This window comes from Bombus terrestris, chromosome 9 (assembly GCF_910591885.1).
Source record: "Bombus terrestris chromosome 9, iyBomTerr1.2, whole genome shotgun sequence".
Lineage (NCBI taxonomy): Eukaryota > Metazoa > Arthropoda > Insecta > Hymenoptera > Apidae > Bombus > Bombus terrestris.
Window position 1 is genome coordinate 18,589,298 of NC_063277.1, and position 26,291 is coordinate 18,615,588.

General features: G+C 41.2%; 1 protein-coding gene and 1 long non-coding RNA gene across 15 annotated transcripts in view; one reads left to right on the forward strand and one right to left on the reverse strand.

Moving 5' to 3' along the window:
- LOC100651044 (DNA N6-methyl adenine demethylase) overlaps positions 1-26,291 on the reverse strand; it is a 383,971-nt gene that overhangs the window by 275,345 nt on the left and 82,335 nt on the right. The window contains exons 1-2 of one of the 14 annotated variants that reach the window (XM_048408472.1): positions 19,501-19,712; positions 15,892-15,961 (exon numbers count right to left, since the gene is read on the reverse strand). The exons of 12 other annotated variants lie outside the window; for them this stretch is intronic. The gene's annotated coding sequence lies outside the window, so the exon portion shown is untranslated. Of the gene's footprint in view, positions 1-15,891; positions 15,962-19,500; positions 19,714-26,291 lie in introns of those variants that run through there. One more of the 14 variants, XM_048408476.1, reaches the window with a different exon arrangement.
- LOC125385619 lies at positions 18,952-24,605 on the forward strand. Its single transcript, XR_007225090.1, has 2 exons — positions 18,952-19,216; positions 24,020-24,605. It is a non-coding gene; the product is annotated as an uncharacterized LOC125385619 (long non-coding RNA).

Here is a 26,291-nt window from a genome sequence, read left to right on the forward strand (position 1 = left end):
GAAGAGACAGAGAAGACTAAAGTTAAGAACACGTGTATATCGTCGTTCATTTAACGCTTAACCATGGAAACCATTACTATATACCACTTTACCTATTCCAGAGTCAGACTTCACACACATTTTCTTTCTTCGATATAATTAACCGCGTTAACAAGAGAATAATTGCATGCTTTCTGTTTGAATTACTCTCAATGACGAGTTTAGCCAATTTTAAACGAAGATAGTGACCGAAGATAGAGAAAGAAGAAAAATTCGGGAGTTCTCGAAACGCTGTATATTTTATGGTTCGGGTCTGCAAGTTTGATGTTTACTTAAATTGCGCAAATCTCGAACCCGCTTTTACCGCCTGAGTGCACTCAACACTCTGCGGTAAACGTTCTCTGTAGACAACGCACGATCTACCATTCCCGAGAATAAAATTTTTACTTTCCTACTGCATACTCTACCAGATACTAATTAACCATGGCGCGTATACTTAACACCTACGCTGTTACTGAAATTTTTCTTCAATTAAATGAAAATGTAACTCAAAGACAGATTCAAGGATCGAGGAACTAACGTAATATTCGAAATAAAGAGCTGTCATATTTTTAACCATAGTACAGAGTGATGGTACAGAAAGTTACTAACAAATCAACGCTAAATCGCTCCACGCGTATGCTCCAACTGTTCAATCGTACGATCCGTATCGACATTAAAATTGCAACACGTTCTTAGTTCTTAATATGTATATACCTAACACCAAGATCTCTATCATCTTGACGAGGGAGCCTAGAATTTGACAGAAGGAGGACACTGCATGAAAGAACAAAATCCAGTTCACGGATATGAAATGTATCTGTAAAAGAGTCACGAAAGGGCTATTATTAGCACTCGTGTCTAACGTGGTCTATGACAAGATCGAGGATATTGATCGTTGTTTCTATGTGAAAACAAATTTTAGTTGATACTCGAGTTTTAAAGCTTGCAGGGCTCCAGCTTTGCACGTTAGTAATCGGTGTCGCCACCTAACGTTGTAATTTATAACCTCGCTGTATTTCTTCCATCGAGAGATGCGATATATATATTTTTGTTCGCAATGAACGTTTGAACGAAGCTGCGAATTGGGCTCGAACACGAAGGATTCGAGAAGGGAAGATTTCGAACCGAGTCGACAAACTTTAGGTAGGATTAATCGGTCGTTGATACAGAAGAGGTGAGCGAGGCGCGCGAATCGTCAGCCACGATTACGCTTTTCGTGGCTGGTCAAAGTTAGGCGGAGCAAAGTGCCCATGGGCTGTGAGCGTTACTGCAATTAGAGCCAATGAAGCCGTTCGTCGGGGGACTCGGCAAACATCCTGCATATTTAACCTAGTCGAGCCGCTTTCTCGCTCAAATATATACTTTGTCTTTGGAGAGCGAGGAAGCCTGTCTTCTTTCTCGTTGATATCGAGCAGGAACCACAGGGGGAAGATCGAGAAGGGGCGGTCAGGGGGAGGTGAAAGACCTTCGATTTGAAAAGACGACGGGTCACGTTGCCCTCGCGAAATGGAAATTGAAAAGGCCAGAAACGTCCTTTGCCCTTTTTCTTCGTCCGTCATTGTTCTTCTGGATTCTTTTTTCGACCCTCGCGTATTAAGTCGCTATTGTTCCCCAACGAAATGTTGCAGACAGTTTACCGATCACGTTCACCGGCGATTACGTCCACTCGACGCGGCTAATCGCGTAAAAAGGACGGTTACGTAAGGTCGAACACGTTGCGACTCTGTGAGAGGAGTTTCTTCAAAGGCTATAGCTCGTGAAAGGTTTCGGCCAGCGGTTTATTTTTTATGAAAGCAGCAAGCGAGGTGAAACGGAGAAGATATAGTTGAACGATTCGATAGGTTAGCGAAGATTAGAGAGATATCTTAAAATTATGTTTTGCCACTAAAATGATGGAATTTCTTAAAATTAGAACGATACAATTATTACGCCGTTGTGTAAAAATCCCCGATCGAAATGCCCAAGGTGATGTGCAATTTTTAACTGGAAAAGCTTACAAACGAAATTCTACTTTCTACGCCCGCGATAATCCCGAACTTACCCAAATGATCCAGAAACACTTACTCCGAAACAAGTTTAAAAGACACATTACGACACCGAGCGAAACGCGAACGACCCCCTTTAACGCCTGGCGCAATCACCGCCTTCTTCCTTGGCAAAGACTAGTGGGAAAACACAAAGAGAAAGAGGCAAGGAAGAAGTCAACGCGAAACGCGTTCGATCGCTCTTCTTTGAAAACGAAGTCCTCTTCGGAAGGGTAGTTCTATTTTACTTGCTCGCCACAGATTCGACCCGAACTCTACATTCCAGTGGATTCCAACGTGTTACAGCGGAACAAGCGTTATTAATGAACCGCAACCATCAGTCGGATGGGACAGGAGTAAATCACCGTTAAATTCCGTTCATAACAAATACGGTTTCGAACGTTTTGGTCAGCTACGCGACCTACGAAAAGGAGTTTCCTCTATTTCTTCGTTAGTAAGTGTAACGCGACTCGCGAACAAAGAGATACGATCGAAAGCTTAACGGAGAACTCGTTTGACTATGAATAGCATAGCAACCGGACGAAGGTGATATCTGGGGAAAAATCACTGACCATGGACGGAGGCCATAGGCGTCAATTGGTTAACGTAGCCAGACAGTTGTATAATCGGCGAAACGAGTTACGAGATCAATTAATATCGTTAAGAATAATTAGCGTTAGGTATACGATACGGACGCGATTTCTTTGCCACTCCTCGAACGAAGAATTCGGTACTCGTTCTTATCTGTTCACGTTTCTTTTCGTTTATCGTCGGAGAAGCTTCGAATTTCCAGCGACTATCAATAAATTCAGGGTTTTTCCCTACTTCTTGATAGCAATCTCGAGTTCTGTATAGGGTGAATCCAAGGGATGTCAATGTTGCAGAATTTTTGCCAATTCGATCGTCTATCACAATTAAATATTCATATTCTTCCACATTTTTCACTCTCGCGGAAGGGAAATGGGACGAGAAACGTTCGAGGTTGAGAAAACAAGTTATAATATTACAACGAATCTTCATTCGGGCCAGGGACAATTTCAATATTTATTAGAACGTAAAGATAAATCGAGCGTTTATCGATAGTTGGCAACACGTACAAACTCTAAAAGAACGAGAATATAACATATACAATCTGTTGCAAAATGGTACGAGCACTGTACGAGCTGACTATTAGCAAGCCACGAGGAAACAATGGAACCTCGAGACTCGCTGAATGCGAAAAAGAGCGAGTCGAAGGAAGGAAGGAAGATTGCAGAGGTGGCGATAGAAAATGAAGAAGGAGCAGGAGCTAAGGCGGAACGAGACAGGCTAGCAGGCGCAGGATCGGAGAAAGGTATTTCGTCTAAGGAATCAACGGAGCGAGTTCTGCTAACTGCTCTTTTCCCCGAGTCCCCTTTACTCGCTAGAATCTGTCAGCCGTGCCTATCTTTGTGCTCACGTTGGTTTCTGTCTTCTGTGTTCCTTCCCCTTCCCTTCACCTTCCATTCCACGAGCCGAGGCCCCGATGCCGCCCTTCCGTTTCGTCTTTTGCGAACTCGACATCGCTTGGTCTCTATCGCCCTCTCATTTGCATGAGTTGTTTCGAAACGCGACGACGAGCTCTCTATAGCTCAAGCTACATCCAAGATCGGCGTGTCGCGCGACTGTCCGATACGTTTCGCCGTGAGCGGAATTGTTCCACGAGCAACTCGCTTAAATAATCCTCTGACGAATCTAGGAGCGACCCCAGAACGCTTCTAGCTGATGTCGCTTCCGATGTCGATTTCACGGCACGCATTCGCGGGTCCTTTCCCGAGAGATCCGACTCGTGTCTCTTTTATCTGTCTCTTGTCTGTTTTATCATTTTCTCTATTACCCCTTTCGTATTACAGTTTCGATCCCTATTCTGTACCATATATTTAAATTACGATACGTACTCTTAATCTCTCGCTATTCCGCTCTATTCTCTGTATTTCTTTTCGCTCTCATCCATCTCATATCCTAAATTGGCTACGATTACAGTCGCCGTCACAAACAGCCTATTCGAGCTTCTTCCAGCACACTGTCCCCGGTATCTGTCTGGTGTTTCTGTCACCGGAGGAAAATCCGTCATGGCCAGTTCCAAAGCCTACTTCGATCTCTCCAAGGCCGCCATCGACCTCGATGCTTTAAACGAGAAGTCTACCCGAGTCGACGACGCCTGCAAGACCGTCAGTCAGATGCATGCGATTCGGCTCTGCTTGGTCTACCGCATTTATCTTCGATTCACCTTCTCTACAACCCGAAACGAGCAACCTCGCAGTCTGTTTCCGCATTTATCTCGGACTCGTCCATATCGTCCAGCTTGTTTTAAGTAGTTGTATTTTAAGAAACTAGCCGAAAGTCGGTACTACCGTATATTATAGTATTATATTATATTATATATTATATTTATATAATAGTATATAATTTATAGTATATAATTTTTGTATTTATATTATAGTATATATAGTATATATTAGTATATATTTATATTATAGTATATATTATAAAGTAGTATATATTTATATAGTATATATATTACATAGTATATATTTATATTATAGTATATATTATAAAGTCCTTTCTTTCGAGCTACTTCGCGATATATATTCATTTTCTTGATTAAAAATCTCTCGTAACACGACTCGCACATTCGATCCTAGAGGATTAGAGAAATTATTACACAAGTTTCTCAATTTGCGTCTTTTTGATAATCATTTGATAGTAAAATATCCGTAATAATCAGACAACGATTCAGATATTAAATTCGTGATGGAAACAGACCAAGTCCAACGAACCGAATATGGTAAGGCTGGGTTTTTTTTTATCAAACGATCGAACGTTCATGAACGAAATTCGTCTGCCCTAAAATTTGGCAAACGATTCGAAGCTATAAAACGTGAAAAGCGACCAACGTTAAATTCGAAATTCATACATTCGTCCAAGATCCGGTGAAACGTTCGACCGTATAGAAGCAAGGAACGCGAGCTCTCCACTTTCGGCGAAACTGCCATTCCAATATGAAAAGAGAAAAAACTGAAAGACGACGAAAAGCGATAGAGTTTTATTTACCCGAGTATATTGGAAAATAATTTAGTTTAGGTAACAGGAAATTTTGCGCTACTTGAAAACTTTGCACAATCGCGAATGTAAATTAAAAATATATAACGTGAAAAATATTAAACATCGCTTATTAACGAAGTCTTATGAACAACGGTATCCAAATGTTATTGATCAAACCGCCAATGAAGCTAGTTCTACACGAGAACGAAATCTAGAAGGATTCGGGAAAATTCAAGAAGAATCGGTCGTAGATCGAACAGCGGAAAAAGAAGCGCGAGTAACAGGATCGTCACCTGTTCTCTCATAAGCTATAGACGAGAAACAAAGTCTAAACGAAAGAAGAAAAGGAAGAAGAGAGGAAGAAGAAGAAGAAGAGAGGAGAACGGCTATAACTTTGCCTCGGCAATCTCGGTTTATAGGGAGCTGGTCGCATGACAATGCGACCGGTACCGTCAGGTGGTGTATGCCAGAAGCCTAATTCGAGCACATGCCGCTCGTAAAGCAGAGCTAGAGCAGCTCTCGTCGATCGTACGCGTGTTCGTTCCATGACGCCAGCGAATCTAATTTCGACAAATTGCGAGGCTATAATGTCGGTTCGTGATCGACGGGAAAAATGCGACACCCGTCATCTCCGAAACGGAAACGACGCCCATTATCTCGTCGGCGGATCCTGCCGAGAAGACCAACGTAAACGACTCGCGTTGCAATTTTCCATAAAGCTCGCGATTTCGCTTGATCTGACTTCACCGTTAGCCCTTTACGGCACGCTCGTGCTATATCCCGACAATTTACCACGATAGGAGAGAGTTTAGTCGCGACTCTCGTATTTCCGGCGAACAAGTTGAAGCGATGCTGCGTGGATTACGCTAATTCGCTGATGAACGATATTGGAACGTAGTATCGAGATGAAAGTGGGCATTAAATTCACATATTTTGATCGATCGAAGCAATCGGTAACAGATTGAAAACGAACGAATTCCTCGACAAACAAAAACATGGTCCTATTTGAAGAAAGAACAAGTGTATTTTAGAAAAATGTTGACGCTTACGGGAGTTTTGTTATTTATAACGATTCGTTCCCTAGAGGTGTAATCTGATCGAGAAGTCAGACAGTACTTTCATCTACCCTACGATCACGAAGGGACGAGTGTAGCGTTTTGCTAGGAGCGTAATTTGGCTCAAAGTTAATCGGATGAACATGCCGCTCGTAAACTACCGAAACAAGAGGCAAGGCGTTAGACGAACCCTCGTGGTACACGTGACTTGCTCCACCGACGCAATTTCGACGAAAAAATGCTACCAAGTTGCTTGTTGTACCATTGCGAGGATAACAGACAAGCAACGTTGAATTTCGCGCAGTATTTTGTCTTCAATACGTCATATAATATTTTCGAAACAATATTGACTTTTATTCCAGACAAAATATTCCTTTGCTAAAAATTGAATATGCCAGAACGATGAAAAGAAGTCGTGTAATAATTTCCAAGAAAGGTTACAGAACCATCCTCTACTCCTTGAATCATCTCGAACCATAATTGCTCGAGTAGAAAGCAACTGGCAGCTAATAAAACGAAAAACTTCCTATTCGCTGAACACTATCAACGAGCCAACAAAGGAACGGTATGGAGTGCAATCGACGTGGTAGCGGCACGATTAAAGAGTTCGTCAACGAGGGTTGGAAGTCGGTGGCCTGGCGACAATTTCACGCGAAAAACTTCAATTTCCCGTAAACTCGACGTCCCTGTAACTTTATTGTCGCGGGAAGAGTGCTGACGAATGAAAAGCCTTGGAAGCCAGGTCGAGATCGGGAACGGGAAAAGGAAAGACCGCCATCGGAAAGGCGGTGGCTTTCTCGCGCTTTCTCGGTTGACCGAGGCTGGGTCGAAAATTCTGTCACGTACGCGTCATAAGTTCTACGCGTCTTTAAGTAAGAAGTAACACCGTGTCGGCGTCGCTTTTCTCATACACTCCAGACTCCACTTGGTGCGCAACTCTTCCGACGTGGCACATCTTTGGGGATCACCGCCGTACCGAGCAAATTTCTGAGAGGACGGTTGCCACGCCTATTAACGTCACGATAATAATCGAAGAATATACTTCGTCGAGGTTGATCGAAAGATATATTCCGACATATTTCCCTGTTTCTGGCTTCTATTTCATATATAATTAACCCGCTAACATCCTACTAGAGTATCAAAGTAAAGTTTGACACTCTCCTCTAACGTCATTGAAAAATTCTAAGCAGAAGCGAAGCAGGTCCTCGTTCCTCGACCAAAGAAAGGAGATCGGGAACGGTATCGAGTACGATCTTCCAGTCCAAATAGCCAAGATTGTTCACGCGTGTCGAAAATTTTGTCACGTCCATGTCATAAGTTGTAGCCGTCTTTAAGTGAGAAGCAACGTCGCGCCTTCTCACGTACGGCCGAGTACTCGAGTTGGTAAGTACTCTAGGCTCAATGGAACACGACCGTTCCCTGTTAGTCCAGGCACACACACACACACACACACACACACACACACACACACACACACACACACACACAAAGTGTAAGAACTAGCTAAAGAACTAGCTCTGAAGAGGAAGAAGTAAAAGGGAAAAGCTTTAACGCGAGATGTTAAAGATCTAGTCAATCTAGCGTTGAGCGTGACCATGGAAACACCATGGTCGGAACTGTTTAGTACCTCCGTAGGTGGTTGCGTGTAACGATAGGACGAAATTAAATCTCTGGATAATTATAAATATGATTCAATGCGATAACGATATATAAACGCAACGATAAAAATGTAAAACGATTTGTAATTCTTCGTGTAATCGAGTGAAATTAACGAGTATATGTCAAAGTTGATTCCATTGATAGTTGACAGAGGTCGATGGAGGTCGGCGGAGGCCGGCGGAGGTCGGCAGAGGTCGGCGGAGGTCCGTGGAGGTCGTGGGGTGGTTTGGTAGCGCCTTACGGCGGAGTTCACTCGACGAGGAGGTGGTGTGCGACGGTCAGGCGTGGCCAGCATACCAAATCCGCGGGGTATTCTGGTCATGTAACGGCTACGGGTTCCTAGCTTTCCAGGGGAGATACTTCCGTCTTCCTTCAACGACTCTGTTTTACTCGTTCGCAGACTAGCGGCCGCCTCGATGGGTAGGGGAGTATTAATTGGCTTACGAGGCGACACTCATTAGCACTTTGAGTACGAGGGGCTGAGACACCCTCTGAAGGCGTTACTCGACGCTGCTAGCCCGTGTCACGCGCCTTACTCTACATTCTCCCTTCCCTCTTTCCTTTGCTATATCTTTTTCGTTCTCCGTCTTTCCCTCTTACACGTATTTCTCCCTTTAATCTTCCCTCTCTCGAGGAAAATCGTCGCCTACTTCCTTTGTGCCCGCGTTTTTCTTTCTCCTTCTTCCTCTTCTCCACCAGGCGTCATATATAGGGGAAATTAGGTAGCTGGATAGAGGTTCGGAAGCAAAGAGATTTGTCGGCATAGGTGGGCCGAGCAAGTTTTTCAAGGGAAGAGTAATTAACTGACTACCGCGTGGGAGTTTCAGGGCCGTCTCGTTCATTTGAGACGTTGAAATAACTGGGGCTTATGAACTGTACCGAATTTGCTTTTGTTAATGAGCAAACTAATGGACTTTTGTACTACTGTTGAACGTAACTTTGGAGATAGAGTGGCTCAACGACTGTGATTTACATGCGAGACTAACCTTCATGGGTAACGTTTAATTTCTCGAAATGAAAAGAATCATAATCCTCGGCTAACTAAACTAAAACCTACGATAAACTCAAATATCATCACGAACGAATATGAACAGAAATCGACCTTTTTTATCATTTGGATTCTGGACCTCTTTCTTCAAACAGTTCATTATCAATATACGTTTCATAGTCAATAGCCGTACATCCGCGTAATATTATCCGCCAAGTGGCGAGAATGGTATAGCAACGAACGAAACCGTGGATCAATCTTGATTAAGATTCGATTCGCTCTAAATATTAACCGCAAACGACAAGTATACGTTATCATATGCTAAAACGAATTTAATTGCCTCCAGAAATTGTCTCGTTTCTTCCATCACCGATTCGTTTTAGCGCACACTGAAATACGCGCAGGTAATTTAAATCCACCTCGAATCATACTCTATTCGCAGAGTTACTATCGTTGTTATCGTTGCCGTACGTATTTGCGTAGGGAATCCTTACATACAGTTTGAAGACATTACGAATACGTACAAAGATCTGTACCGTATCTGTATCATCTGATTTTCGTATCAAATTTATTAATTTTACTTGGAATATTTCCTCAAGTAAAAGTTAAATTATCTCCGATAAAAGCCATAGAGAATTTAACGTAAAAAGAATTTTGATAGTATCTCTACTTGTGCAGCATCCTGATTTTATTGGTAAAAACTGGTTGTTCCATCGTTGGTTCCAGCGCCCCTCTTAATATAGCTCGAATACGTTTCGTCCTATATTCGCTCGACAGTTAAGTAAAAGAAGCACGGTTATACCCACGGAGAGAGACTATCGGAACGTCTTTCTTTCCTTTTACCCTGTCCTGCCTCTTTTCTTCTAGCGTGCTATATAACCAGCCAGCCACTCTTCCCGGTAGCGGTTGTTCCGCGTAGATCGCGCGGTCCAGCAAATTGCATCCAGACATCGGCGGACCGTCCCAATATTATGTAAAGTATCCGGGGCGTAACGTCGATCGGCATTTTCCCGGAAAATATAGCAGCAGTCGGTTTGTAGGAATGAGACAGGATTGTGGGCACGGGATATTTCGTGGTTCCCGTGGATTTGCACTGCTGCGGTCGACCCGATACTCCGAACTCTCAGTAGATCCAATTTGATCGGAAGACCGCAGCGTCTACGGTCGACCTTCCATACAGTCGGACAATGTGTGTACACTATGCGCAGGGAGAGACGAACCCCTCTTTCTCTTCTATGGCCTGATTCGCTTATATCCTCCTTTCTCTGGTCTGTGCCATCGTCGCTGCTCGGCTCGGTACAAAGGTGAAACCGACTAGAGACAGAGAAAGGAATACATATACGGTGGAAGATGGTAAGAGACAGGTTCTCCGCTTCATAGACAATGTTGCTCGATAAGGTATTGTTCCATCGCGGTCTTCGAGCTGTACGAGCTTCACCCTGGTTACATTACCGTCGTCGTCACTCTCCTCTACCCTCGTCGTCTGCAATTTGCACTTTAGACGAACACCCGGCCCGCGCTTCTACGAACGCGCGATAGCTTTCGCAGGACGACTTGTCGCTTTTCCATAACATCCATAACATCCATAACATCCATGATATTCTACGATTTTTTCTTACCGTTTCGTTAACCATTATTTAGCTTCCGCCTACATTTTTCTATTCTATCCTTTTTACACTTTGTACAGTTGCAGATATCTGAGAAGCTCGAGTAGAAAGTTAGCGTATTTCGTATCATCTTGCGTTCGTTACGAACGTACGCGCGCGTATAAATACAACGCCAAATACGTTGCAATCTCGTCACCGACGACGATAACGATGGTAACGTTTTCTCGATTAATCCCTGACTGTTCGCGAGAATCGTGGAATTTATCGCGACACTTACCGTACCTTGTCCGGACGCGCTTTCGCGCGAATTATTGGCCGAAGTGGACACGTTTCAAATATACACGGTCTGTTGGGAGCCGTAAATCCTCTGTCTGCCGGATGCTGTATCGCACATTGACAAGGGAAATAATGGATATGTGTAGTTTCCAGCTCTCGGCCGAATAACGTGGTGGAAAAATTAGGCGGTCTTTTGTACATGTTAAATGGTGTGGAATTTATGTTTAATTTTCGAGCTAATGGGAAATAGTAATGGGGGTAATAATGTATGGCTATTATGGTCGCAATTCCCAAGATTTAGAATGTTGTAAATGTTTCGAAAACGTTGCACAGACCTCGCGAAATTATATGTATAGTTACCTCGATTTTAGGAGAATTTTCTATACGAATATCGAACTCGATATCAAAACTTTCAGAGTTCGAATATCGCGAGTAGTTGAAATTAACATTTTGGTTTTGAGTTCGGAGAAGCTTCGAGAAAAATGGGTCAAAATCGCGCGAAACGACAAACCCGGCAACAGTATCGTTTCACGCGACGCGACGCGCGTATTTGCGAGACGACGACGACGACGATTTCCGTGGCGCCTCGCGATATCGACATGACCGAAATTTCGCTGGGGCCAGCACGGCGACGCGACGCGACAGCTTGGAGACGGCACGGCGCGCTAACTTGATGAACCATTGTCCGGTCGATCGCCGTTACCAGCGAAACGCTCTTCCAACCATCGACCGCGACATATCTGTTTCTCTTATTTTTTTTATCGCTCGTGATTTATCGTTATTTTAAATAGCCCGCTTGGGATCGCGAATAATAGCGGAATAACGAACGCGATGAGTCGATACCTTAGACAGAGTTGCTCGTCTCGACACGTTCGGAACGGTTAGCGACGGGATTAAGTACGACGCAAGTAGGCTCGAACCTGAGTATAACATTTCGAACGAAGGATATTCTCATAGATGAATTGAAAAGAGAAAATAATTCCTTACAAGTCAGCTTTCAAGAGCACTTGCTTTGTTCCTTCGTAATAAAAATCCAATTTGCTCGTTAGAGAAAAACATTGTACGTGAAAATGAATTCGTACATGTACATACAAGAATATGAAACATCATCTTACGGATGATAGTAATCGAGTCACACGATATGAAACCTTTATACTGGAATTGGTTTGAATTCGTAACTACATAGTGAACTTGATCCCGTCACTAGCGACGGTGCACGTGACGCCGGAACCTGCCGACCTTCGACTACAACTCGCAATCGTGCATCGATGACTCAAGAAGCCGTTTTCAACCGCATTCACTGGGATTTTTATCGAAAAAGGAAACGCGACCGGCTGACTTTTGTTACGTCGATAAATCAGACGATGGAATGCCTCGACCTGGACTCGAGAAACGCCCACGCTTTGAGGGGAAGTTTGTCTTATTGGAGCGTATTTGCTTAGTCGATGGATGGAGAAGTTCGCTCTTTGCGGACGCAAAGCGATGGATGATACAACGTCTGTCTGAATGTTTTCATTTTTAAACGGCTTGGAACGAAGTTAGAATAATCGCTGGAACAATGTACAGACATTTTTGTCCGAAAACGTTTCGACCGACTCAAGTTTCGAGGTTAGAGGATTCGGCAATAAATTGACTTATTTAACTACGTTTCTTATTCATTATGTATTATCGAATTATACCTACAATTCTTAAAAAATTTTTCCAGTTACTATTTCAATGAATGTTTTGCCTGTATCTCTATTTCTGGCTTGATCTATTAGCCGATTCGAATCGACGCGTAACCGTTCTACCAATTCCTAAAAACTCCAATCGATCTTGCTTTACGGTATCTGTACACGGAAATACCGTTGTGTATATAATAGCTAGAAATACGAACGAATAAATGGAGCATCGTGCATATAAACATACGGGCAAAAGGGAAATTGATTCTCTGGTACGAGGAACGAATCCGTTAAACCACGCCATAGAACCACGGATAAAATTCAGACCATTTCCTCCTAATTCGTTGCCCGAACAACCAACGGATTTCAGGTTCACAAAACGCTTCATAATCTACCTCTCCAAAAATGCCGCGCTTTATCCGTCACACTGTGGTCCGTGAAAAGGGGACTGTGAAATAACAGAAGAAGGGATAGAAAGAAGAAAAAAAGAAACGAAAGAAGCAATTAAAACGATCGTCAGATACGAGAATTACGAGCGTCGCGTCGTCGAGCTTTCGGAAAATATGTCACGAATGCTCGTAAAAATGTCCTGTGACATATCGGCGACCAGTGTTGCTATTTTTTTTTTTCAAAATCCCCGTGCATGCCATCGTTCTGTCGATTAATCGTTTTCTTTCTGAAACATTAGAATCTGGCCAAAACGACCGGTTAAGAAATTGGTGACAAATCGTTTCTATAAACGCGATAGCTGGCAATTTTTTATTTCCAGAGCGGCGTAAACGTATTAGGTACCGTATAAACTAATTTTACGCCTAGAATTTAATAAGAACGAGCGAATCACCGACTTTTAACGTTAAACCGTGGGCTTGACACGGTTATCGTATGCACTTGGAAAGGGATGATGCCGCCGGCGGTCGGTTTATCGCATCCACAGAAATATACAGAATTCGAAGGAATCCGCCATTCCACGTAGCACGGTATGACGAACGTGTTACGGGGAACAGCGGTCCCGAATGTTACATATTGACGAGTCTGTGGGTCTGAGTCTGTCTTTCTTGCCGGTTCGTGCCAGAGAAGAAAGAAGCAAGAGATTGGAAGACCAAAGAAAAGCAAGATAGAGAGGCGCAGAAGGCGAGACAGAGGAGGGAACGGAGAGAAGACACGGACAGAAACGAAGAAACGCCGACGAGAATCTTCCGTAGTGCAGCCACGTAGTCGCCGTTTGTCGATCGTACCGCAATAATTCCTTATTGCTCCTCCAACTCCCAACCTGACCCTAACCCTAACTCCTTCCTTTCGTCTCGTCCCCCCTCCCGCCTACAACCTTCTTCCATCCTCCTACTCCCGATTTTCCGGCCAGATCCACCTCCTCTCTCTAGATTCTCTTCTGTCACTCGCGCGAGCAGCCAATTCTGCCTTTCATCATCTTCAACTTCCGTTAGGGAGAGCCACCACAGTTGAGTTTTCGAAGATTAACAGAGGGAAACTATTAAATCTATCGCGACAAGGGGATCAAGGTGAACCGATAACGCGATTCGTATCGACTCGTATAACGAGGTAGTAATTGCAACCACTTCGATGCCAGTTTGATCGCCAGCCTTGTCATTTACTTCGAATCCTGTTAATCTTGGTGCGTTTGTATGCATGGCTGTGGTATATCGATTTTACTTTTCCCAATGATAATCGTAACGCGTGGTTGTACGAAAGGGAATGCGACATTAGCAATGAAAGAGACTCTTTAATGTTTCGAGCGGCGCGTTAAAACGATCCGCGAAGCGATTCGATCGGCGCAAGGAAATTAAACTGGCAGGTTAGAAAAATTCGAATGGTAAAAGGGGTTAACTGGAATGTTTGTAGCGACATTTAGAAAAAAATGTTCATACACGCTATAGGATAAGTACGCCAGCCATTTGACGCTTTGCATATTTTAATCATTGACCTGAACAGATTCGAGTAAAACTATACGTATATATTCTATGAAATATATATTACACTCGTGTCGATTATTAATTATTTAATTAAACTCTAGTAAAATTAATAAGGTCGCTTTGCACCAATATATCGCACTATTCTTCAGACTGCATATTCTTTTTGATTAGAAGATGAAACGTCGAACGTTCCATTTAATAAATTGAAACTAACCTCTATATCCAGATACAAAGAACACGCGATCTTTATCGAAACAATTCTTTCATGCAGTAAACCAGTAATTAAATTCTGTCAAGCTAACTGTATTACTCTGTCAGAAACACGATCGATAACTTAGAAACCACACTTTCGACAAAACAAAATTGAGATTCAAAGTTCTTGGACCAACTCCATATCGTATAATCGACGAGAATGGTAAAAAAGCGCCAAACCCCCATAAGGTATCTTTCGTTAAAAAATCAAACGCCTTTACGCCATAATATCGCAGACGCGAGTAGCCAAGTTAATAAATTAATTCGATAAAATCGTGCCATTCGTCCTTAAGCGGACAAAACACGCCCTCGGGAAGAGAAAGAGACGTCTCAGCAGTTACGTGGCTAACAGCAAGGTCGTCCTTCGTCCGAGATGATATCTATCCCGCCGTTCTTTCGAGACTATACATTTTTATTTTCCTTTTTCTCCCCGCTCTTCCATTCCATTCCCCCACGCCTCCTCTCCGTCTGGCTCTGATCTCTCGTGGAACTTAAATGGAGCTCGTAAATTAGGGTGGCTGCGCGACAACTCTTACGCAATCGAGTGCCATACGTTCGCGAAAACGACGTTCAACCGATTTATATGCGAGTACAACCGCTCGTCTTTATTTCACGATACGACAAAAATAGGATCACGCGATTGTTTAAGCTGTTAACCGAGAAAAAGTACTTGTCCGGTCGCTCGGACCCCTAAGTTCTCTTGGTTACGATAATTTCCTTATCCAATAATTTTCTTAATAGAAGAATATAAAGAATATAAGGAATATAGGGAGAAACGTTGGCCGCGCGTGTGCGAAATTTTCTACTGCGTGACTCGTTCTACCGTAAGGCATATTCTACTGCATAGCATATTCCACTACTACTGTCATACCGATAATTGTTTTTAAATAGGGCAAGGAGAGTTCTTTGCTTTGTAATCGAACATTTCGAATACAGTCTGTACAAAGATACAGGTTGAGGCTATAGGAGTACAATTTATCGAGCATATTCTCGGCTAAACGGTTAATTTCATAGTTATAGAAGTTTTGTTCTCGATCAAAAAACGACCCGATATCGAGTTAAATTCTGGTTAGTGGATCTGAACGTGGAACGCGACCGAAAGACCGTAGGCGAAAACTCGCGAGTACCACCCACGTCTCCAACGCGACGCGTCAATGACGCTAAACATGGAGAATGACATTGAATGTAAATCGACCGTTTGAACGACGTGCTTGAGTACCGCGAAGCTCGTATAGCACCGGTTCTATTTCTCTTTTCCTTCGTTTTATTATATTAGTATAACGCGAGGGTGGTTCGAAGTTCAATAACAATACCAGTCGCGCGAGATACAGCGAAAGTGGAACGTTTCGTTACTTACGTTCGAAGGCTTGACAACGTCGCTTTATACGTTTAAAAGAAATGCAGAAGCAGATTGGATGTTGGCTTACCTGAAACAAAAAATTAGGTTTTTTGTTAGATGACATTCTCGTAGATACAATGGTAATTTCATTATACAAGTTGTTCGAGCAAGTTTTCGAAATTTGCGGTTACGCTAATTCGGAACGAAATCTTGCGAATTTTAAGGAAAATCGTACAAAAATTTGGAAATGACTCCCCCCTAAAAAATGCTAGAAATTTTATCCGAAAAGCTTGTCCTTAATTCCAAATTTCTACTCGCAAACATTATCACAGAAGGTTACGTAACGAGTTTCGGAAATTTTTCTTTCGCGTCCTCGGATCTGACGCGTTTAACTCGATCATGACTTCGTTAAATGGCGGGGAAAAAAGAAAAACTGGTCGAGCGAGTGTAAATATTCCTTATCGATGAGGCTCACGTAGACGGTAACGAGGAGAATCGTTCTACGGTATGAGATATTTTATCGTTCGACAACGATGATAACGTGATCGTGCGAAAAAATGATAATCTTTCGTCGTCTCATCGCGAAAAAAAAGCAACCGACTCGACGAAGCGATATAATTGCAGACCGTTCCAATTTTTCCTGTTAAATGTCGTTTTAATGTCCGGTAGGTTGACAACGCAACACTTCAGAAACGACAACTTTATCGCCGCCGTTAATTACTAATCCGCCGATACGAGAGAACCGTGGCCGTGCGTTTCGTTCCGCTGAAATTATCGTATTTGCCCGACCGGATTATTTGATGAATTTCATCGACCATTAGATTACGTTGCGATTTCGATAATTTTACTCTTTTTCGAGGAGGTAAGAGAGAGTATCGTATACGCGAAAGTAATCGCGTATCGAAGAAAATTCCGTGTAACCTAGAACGCAATAAGTTTCAAGATCAAAGCGATACGAGTGTATATCAAGTATAAAATTATTTTACTTAATTGTGCATGAAAATTCCTTCGTCGATGCTTCGTATCACCGGTAATTTAAGCGTTATTTTAAGTCTTAAGACACTTCCATACGAATATCTTTCATACAGCAATCTTACTTATACATTATTCGGTACGAATTATACAGCACGGATTAGTCCACTTCTTAAGTCACGTTCAACCGACATTTTACTTTAATTTTAGATTCTCGGTATTCATTTATATATACGTTATACTTTGCTGTGTTGTTATAATAATATTTAATCGCATTCCCCTGTTATATTCATTCGTATCAATTTACAATCCTTTTTACCTCACGTTTAAAGCAACGCTCTTATAAATATTCTTGTTTAAAGAATGCCGAGATAAGATAGGAACAAGAAGGTCGATACAAGCGTGCGAATTCACTCAATGGTATTACGCATTTCGTAGATCTATGAAAGTAGATAGACACTTTAGCGTTGAGCTCTATTTTTATACGGTTAACGTACTATCTTCGATTTTCGGATTTCCTCCCCTTTACAGCAAATTTATAGGTCGGATGAAGAAGCGCGGAGAGGAATTATAATCTGTACACCGCTCGAGAATACAGATCGTTGTACCGAGATTAAACGGTTTAGAATTCATCGTTTTTTCGTTAATCGCGAGATCTATCGTTGCAGGGAGACTATAGAACAGGTCAACGATAGAAATCGCGAGATCTTGTATCACGTTTCTACCTCTGGGGCGACTAGTCGTTGACAGCGTGACCTCTTCACGATTCCAAGTGGTCGCTGAGCTATTCGTGACTCTCGTGACATAGACGCATATACGCGACTCTTGGATTTTTTGGTCTCAGTGCTGGAACGTGTATGTGATATCGAATGTAGCTTTATTTTGACGATGTCGAACAAGTGAAAAATTTCAAATCGATAGCACAGAATTCCCTCTACTTTATTATCCGGCATATAGACTCAAATAAATGGGTATACGCTTGAAGAAAATTGAATTCCAGAAAAAAAAGAAAAAAAAAAGAATAGGAACTGAAAATCGTATCAAAAGCATTTACGACGGGCGAGATGTTTTAGCGTGGAATATATTATATCGCTAAGATTTTGTATTCGCGAACAGTAAACCGAGATATAACGTCTCTACCTTGCAGCTAGTAGAGATACAGGCAACAAAATCAGAATATTAGCAATCGGAATTGCTAGTTGGAATTAGTCATGCACAAAGCGGCCAATGGCGATGAAGCAGATTTCGTCTGACTGATTGAACGAGTTTCGTATTTTCCTAAACTCGGCCAACCAATGAGGAACGAGTGCGTTTCTACTACCGGGTTTCCAATTCCTTCGTTTCTGCTTGCCTTAGACTTACGCGGATATTGAAACGAATAACTCGGCTGAGTGTGCTAAATAACAGGTGAGCGAGCAACGCGATGAAACCTTCTGGGTGAACACGGGCTCTGCCATGAAAGCGTTCAACAGCATGTTGTAATAAGTATTAATGGGAGATGCGTACGTTGTGAAAGCTTTATTATAAACACGAAATACGTACCAAAGAATCGTGAAATATTAATATCGTTTGAATCGAATATATCTAAATACCTCTGCTTTTACATTGATCTGTTGTTGAAAGGTGCGCTTATCAATGGCTATATGACTGCTATTATCGTAATCTCATTGTAAATAAAGATCGTTGGAAATACAATACGAGGTATTAAGATGATTAATAAAAATGAATAAAAATGAGTAAAAATTAATAAATCGATAGAAATATAAACTTACAAGTATTTAGAATGTCTTTCTTTCTTTCAAAATTGAAGATTCAAACTTCCTACATTCCATCGCAAACTCTAAAATCTCTCAAAGTTTCCGTATCTGTACTATAACCATTCCTCTTATCAATTCGGTACGAACCGAACGAATCTTTGGTAACCTTACCTAGTCTCTAAACCTAAACCAATATAAAAAGAGAGAGAGAGAGAGAGAGAGAAAGAGAAAGAAGAAAGGAAAAGCCGAGGGAAAAATAATATACGCGATGGTACGATAGCGTTTCGTTGTATGATACATTATCGGGGCAGGAGAGAACTTTTATGCCATGCGGAATTGCGCAGTACACGGTGGACTTGGCCATAAGCTTCATTGCGTAATCCTGGAACATTTTATTGCGCGTGGGAACGATGTGTACGTCATGTACCGCATCGGTTTTAACAAGGATGGCCATCGCCGTGACTGTTTGCGTCCGTGTGTCTTCCGACGATCAATAAAAAACGCTCGCCGCGATTTATTGAAAGCTCGAACGAGAACCTGCACTGAATTACCGAACGGTCGACCGACGACGGATTAATTACACCCACTTTCACCCTGTCTCGCGGTAATTAGAGGTAAGTCGGGATTAATCGTTGCTTTTTAAAAGTCCGCCACTGAGTCGTCAGGACAATTAACTCTTCGCTAGCGTAATTCGCGTGATTCACCAATGGATTAACTATTACGAAATTGTTTTTTAAAACGAACGATAGAAATCGGGTTTACCAGTGAAATAAGTCCGGCTACGTGTTACTGCATCGTATAATTAAAAGTGATATTTTTCGCTATATCTGCTTCGCTATATTCTGCGTCGACGTTTCAGCTACACGTTGTATGAAAAAATATCCCAAATAAAGCTTACTTTGCGTATCGAGGAGGAAAACTTCTTTACGATGCTGTTGTTCCGAAGATTTCGATATAACTTTTCTTTTTAGAGGAGCGTGTCTTTCTTCCCTCGCCGAATGTCCAGTAAATCTCCTATACAACACCCACTACGGTATCATCGAAAAGATCCCTCACGACCACAGAGAACCACAGAGATCAGAATTGCGAATAACTACGTAGCTCGGCTGTCAACGATTCTAAAGTCTTTTACGATATAGGTGTGCAGCTGCTCTATAATTTTGTCCACATTCTCCCAAAGACAAAACTATCAAGAATTTCGCTGAACGTATAATTCTTCGCGATTTTATTCGTTCCAGCCGGATGAAACGAAGCACGCGAGACGCGGAACAATACTGATTCCTTCGAAACTGCGACATTACGCATTGGTATTAGATCGTCGTCGTGTACAAGAACAGAATTTTGTTTCACCCAAACATTCATCGTTAGTGCGCGCTCCAACAATTACATTTACTTTGACAAATTTCTGCGATAGGAAAAAAAAATTTTGTATACGTTCAACGAGGGAAGATTCCGAACGATCGTAAATGGATCTAAATATCAGACGTAGAAAAGCAAATTGTGCAGTTAGTTTATCGACATCATAAATACGATAAATGCTGGCGGATAAATAACGTATCTCTGTTGCTTGCATTATCTCGTTGTCATTGTTCGATACTAAAATAGAATGGACAAGAAATAGATGTCAATGCCAGGAAAGTGCGATAAAACGCTATTGCAGTTCATAAAGGAAAGAATGGTTGGTGTAGGCGCGAGAAATGCGAATTTTATTGCAGAAGACGTCACTAGAGTAAATGGAGTGTCGCATCAATCTATCGGAAGATCTCCATTGTTCCAATAAACTGCGATACAATTACAAACTAGCAGTTATCGATCAACGAGCACAACACAACGTACGTTATACGTAAGCGAATACATCCAATTCATAGAAATAATAGTAAAATAAAAGCGATTAAAATTGTATTACTCGGTTACTACGACAGCTCACAGCGTCGATAACTGTGTCGATCTTTACGCTTATCGATGCAAAACGAATTTATATCGTTTCTCTGGAAATAATTAACGAAACCTCTGCCGTTTACATTTTCCGTGTAAATCATGTTCGGCCCTCGAAAGAATCAATGACAACGCCACAAGCGGTAAAATTGTGCTTGTCGTCGCGAGTGACGCGATAATAGCATCTTATCTTTCGCTACATCCGGTTTACCGATGAACATCGAAGCTGATGCGAACTTTCGCTCGATACTGGATACCAAAAACGCGAGCAATCGTCCAGAATTACCTTAACGCTCGTTTCTTCCATCGAGTAATTTATATTTAAGTTTTAAAAGAAACAGTATTAAAATCATCGATCGTAAAAGTTTCGGACCCGTAATAAACGACGCCAAGCTATTGGCTAGCTGAAAGATTACGCAAACCAGAGGAGATAACTCAAAGATTAATTAAGTCAAAGACGAAGCAGTAAAAGTATACATCGACGTTTTTAATGCTTCCGAAAAAGACGTCTACTAGCAATTTACGCGAGTTACCACGGATTATCGGACCTTTTTCCTTCCTCTTTGGAAATTGAAAAAAAGAACCAACTTTAACTTCGCTCCGTTTCAAATTAGCTGGTAAAGAGGCTTTAAATTCAGGTAAGGTTTGACCACGTGGAAAACGTACGACGCGTTGAAAATACCAAATCGTTATCCGAAAAAGAAGCAAAGCCCCGTTTACTTTTGATTTCTAGTTATGCGTTACCTACTAACGAGTATTTCATTCGCAATCTTTATGCTTAGCTGGTATTATGATACAGCCATAGCAGTTGCATAAGAATCGCACGCGCTATTTCCACAGGAGACTTACCGCGACTCATCGCCACGGGAATCCAAGCCAAGAGAAATACATTAAGCCCGCTTTACATCGAGTTCGACCGTGTTTATATTTTATCAGCTGTCACCGTGCACAACTGCACGGTGAAAAATATATGAATACTTGTACGTGCTTCGAAGCGTAAAGTAGACCTCGCGTTAATTAGTTGCTTCAACGGATTGATGGTCCGCGCCAAAATGGCGGAAGCGATACTATCCGTTTATCGTTATCGGTCGCTGATAAAAATAAAACGACCTTGCTGCAAATCGCGCTCCAGTTGAATTTTACATAACTGTGCAAGAAAGTGACGTTTGAATATGGTGTCACATTGATAACGGATAAGAACGAAACGATATTAATTCGATCAACGAACAAATAACGATCAACAAATAATTTAGCAAATATGTTAAAATTTTACGCCCGAAATCGATAGTTTATTACTCGATGCAATATTTTCTATATTATTTTATATTATTTCTAAAGATGTACCTACCGACGTTATTCCGTTACTGTATCCACCTGAACTTAGAATGAAATATATATAATAGCTACATACTCGTAATGTAATATTTCCATCACAGGACGACTGGTAATAATCTCTAACACATATCCGAAGATAAAATTTCGAGCGAGTGAAAATATTCTCTGACAAAGACATTCGAATGAAAAGACGGATATTTGTACCCATTTGTTATTTGTTTCGATTCCAAAACTCATTGCGCTATTTTCTTAATTTCAAAATAACGCGCTTAAATTTTCTAATTAATCAGTTACTTCGAAAAACCTTTATCTCGCTTTAATATGTAGATGTGTATTTTGAAAAAATGAGCAATTATTTCCCGGGAAAAGTTAGCGGAGCAAAAATTTAATTAACCTATTCAATTTAGCTTTCAGAGTTAAGGGGAACTTAAATTTTCTTTCAATTTCAAAATGGCAAGGTGCCCGTTAAAAACCATAACAAAAGCATTTATTCATTTCCATCAATTTCAGTGGAAAGCGAAGAATCTCGCCACGCCGCGCCGCGGCAGTAGCTGTCCTTTACACTGGAACGCTTTCACGCGGATATTTCCGGTTAAGTGCGAAAGGTCAACTACGTACCATGGACTATTTCTATGCAAGAGAGGAAACAGCTCCGAGCAGGTGTTTCGTTAATACGCGGTTCCAAGAGTACATTGGGGAAAGACACGCGGCTAGGGATTTAGGAAGGCAAAAAGAATGACGAGAAAGGGGATGAAGGGTGGCTGATAAGCGATAATAGCTCGGCCGTTCCGTTACAATTTGCAATTATCGCATTTCCTGGTAAATGCCTTGTCCTTCTACTCTAAAGCACAGCGAACTCTTTTAGAAAGGAACGGCTACGAGAGCGTAATCGCATCGGGATTCCATCGAACGACTTTACGAGCCGAACTAGAATTCGCGCGAAAAAATTCCGCGTGAAAACCAATGAAGTTTACTAAGATTTGCGAACCTTGGTGTATGGAGTCTCTGTTTGATAAACGGAGCAAGTCAAGAGTTATTTGACATTATCATCTTTTCGTCCGTGTTATAAATGTAAAATTTTGCGATAAAAATTGACATTGGCTTGATATACGTGCATGGCACGTTCTCCTTTCTCTAGTAAAAGTCTAATTACTCGTAGTCTCCTTAAAATGTCATACGTTCGATGTATTTAAGAAACGTGTATATCAAACGCTTATGTCGCAAGTTAGTTTTTATCATACCTATTGTCTGCCAATATTTTAGCGAATCTTCTTCAGCTTGAAATTGGCGCGCGATATGTACTACTTAGACGTGTTATTTCTATTTAGACGAACAACCTAATAGTTCTATCATATTGGAATCTGACTAATTGTAAACGAGGTTACTCAAACCAATCAGGACAACTACGCTAGTCGAATTCAAACGAACAATAAATTTCGATAAAGCACGAACAAATCGAAGCAGCTAAAAGGACAAGCGAAAAAGCTAGCTGACGTAACGAAACGTATTATACAAAAGAGTGAAAAGTATCCTTCGTCCGTTTCTCGATTAATTCTTAAAATTCTCTATCAAGAACATCATTGTAAATTCCGTAATTCAAATTGCCATTGAACGTATCTTCCAATTACATTCAATCGCTCTTGTCGTATCGGAAACAAGCATTCACGGAGACAGATATGATAATTGTGGTCTGTCTGATACTGTCATTGATACCTATTCAGATCTGGACGCGTTGTATGACATTGTAGGAGCAGTTGCAATTCCGTTCTTACAAGGACAATTCGTTCCTCTTATCACGATTATCACGACGACGATACCTTAAAGATAAATAATGTCTATCGTGAAAGTAAATAAACCAAGTAATGCCATGTTTAGAATTCAAAGTAAACTAAAGATAGGACACGTATATAATTTATTTTCTCGCTGTAAAATTTTGATGATATTCTTTCCGCCCCAAAAGACTACCTCTTAAGAGAGACTACGTAAAAGGAACTATCGCGTTATGCAAGCAAAAAATATCAAAACGGCATATCATTTGTCCCTTCTTTATAGGTTAAAGAACCAGTCATAATAATTCCAACAAACTGGAATAATTCGAAATAACACCGGTACGTAACTTTTATCGTACGCTGTTTACTTTGTTCCAGTGTTCTCGTCGCAAAATTCTTATTCGAAGGGAATTCCCGATGGACCAAGTCCGAATCATCTAAACCGATCGTATTCGCGAGAGGGACGAGTAGCGATCGGTTAAAATCGAATGCACGGAACGGTTCCAGTTGGCCAGTAGCTACCACCACTTTTGGGATTAGCGGTGTTTGCAGGAAAAGAGTATAAAATGTGCCAGAACCACGGGGGAGAGAGGCGTGTAATTACCACGAGTGGGCTATCTACTTATCTCCGGCTTTCGCGGTCGCTGAAGAGGACCAGCTTGAAGAAGAAAGTATCTTTTTCGCGGGCAGAGGCCGGCCGTGAAAAGAGTTTACAACACGAACTACGAAAATGTACGAGTTTCTTCTTGCTGCTAATAAAATTCAATCAATGCAATACCGTATTGGATACTCGATAATACTTACATACTAAATTATCATGTGATATTACTGCTCCAACGCTAACTTAAATACTAAATTTTAAACTACAAAATATCCAATTTTGTCTCCCAAGTACAATTAACCCGGTAAAGAAATATGAAACTAACTACTCTATGTACATAAATAGAAATTAATTAACGTGTAATTGATCGATCTGCTACCATGCTTTGCTACCTTCGGCACCTTCCTTTATCCCTATTTGTACATATGTATAATGCATAGATAGGCACCTAGCTAGTTAAAGAATTATCGCGACGCAAGTATACGCGTCGTAAGATAGCACCGCTCGTAAAAGCGACTATAAGAAACTTCGCGGTTACTTTAATTAAAAGGGCTACGAAATAATAAAAAAGGTTAACGAGAAGCGAAGCGCTCGCCAGACGATGGCTATGGAACGACAACCAATGAGAGACGCTCGAAATGAATGCGATTTGGTGATATCAACCCTTTTATTACTATTGTCCCTTATAATATCGCGATCAAGTTTAGTCGTGAAAAACGTTATTGGTATTTTTTGCATGATTGACTCACGCTTGGTAAGGCAATAGTTGGAACACGCGGTCGTCGATTTTAACGATTACATAGGAAATAATGTTTCATCTAGATTAAAATAGAAGCGACGTGTTTTTGATTTATTCACTGACTATTAGTAGGTAGTGTTGTCCATGTTTAACAATTAAACACGTTCCACGAATTGATCGAAATTTTCACTTCAACGTAGAGTAAAATACGAAGAAAGGTTATTTAGAGTACATAAGTCCACTTTGAAGCAAAGTAAAATGTTACTTTAACCAGTAAATGCAATCTAGCTTTTTAACGACTTTTATCATACACTTTTTAACCCTTTGAGCACTGTTAGCGCATATATGGGCTCAGAGCAAGAAGGTCCCTTTGGCTCGTAGCCGCATATATACGTATATTAGGTTTAAAGTGCGTTCAGATTGTTGGCAAGAAAGTAATTACTTTCTAGCAGATATGGGGACCGTAAGTGTGCATCTGCTATTTTGTCATGCCGTATACAGGCTATACAGATAGTTATATCTCGTCAGCTGTAAAAAAAAAACTCTTCTTTCCAGTTAGGAACATTATGGAGATTCGCATTACGTTACTCTTATCTAATTACAGAGAACATTACAGAGATTCATGAAAGATAATTACAATTTATTTATAATTGAATAACAATTACAATAATTAAAACTAAAATATTCGATGAAATAGATAATAGGTTGAAACAAAATTACAGCTGGATATAAAATTGGATAAGTTAACGCGTTACATGCTACGTGGACCACTGACGAGTAAGAAGTAAAACTCGTTCGACGAAGTTTGCCATAGAGTAAGGGTTGGCAAGAGAATTTGTTGAGAAGATAGGGTGGACGATCGACGCCAGTTGTTTGGACACTGTAATCTTCGTTGTCTCCACTCGGGCGTCGTTACGCCACCATAGAGCAGTGTTGATCGAGTTGATCTTAGGGTTTATATGCTTGTATGGCTACGCAGGCAACAGTCTTACTTAGGAATTGAGTTCTGGATGAATATAAATTCCCGTAGGGAAGGATGGTATGCGACACTTTCGAATAAACAAAAAGACAGAAAAGACAGAGAAAATTGGCTAGTACTAAACGAATTGCCAACAATTTCAAAATTTAAATAACGAATCTTTCGAAGTTTAAATGGATTTAAACAGCGAATAAAAGACGAGCCCTTGGAGAACTAAAAAGTCGTGGATAGACGTACATTTTTTAAGGAATTCAAGAAACAAGTATATTGTGAAATATTTGGGGAATTCAATTGGTAAATGAAACATAGATGTCAAGTAGAAAAACGAAGT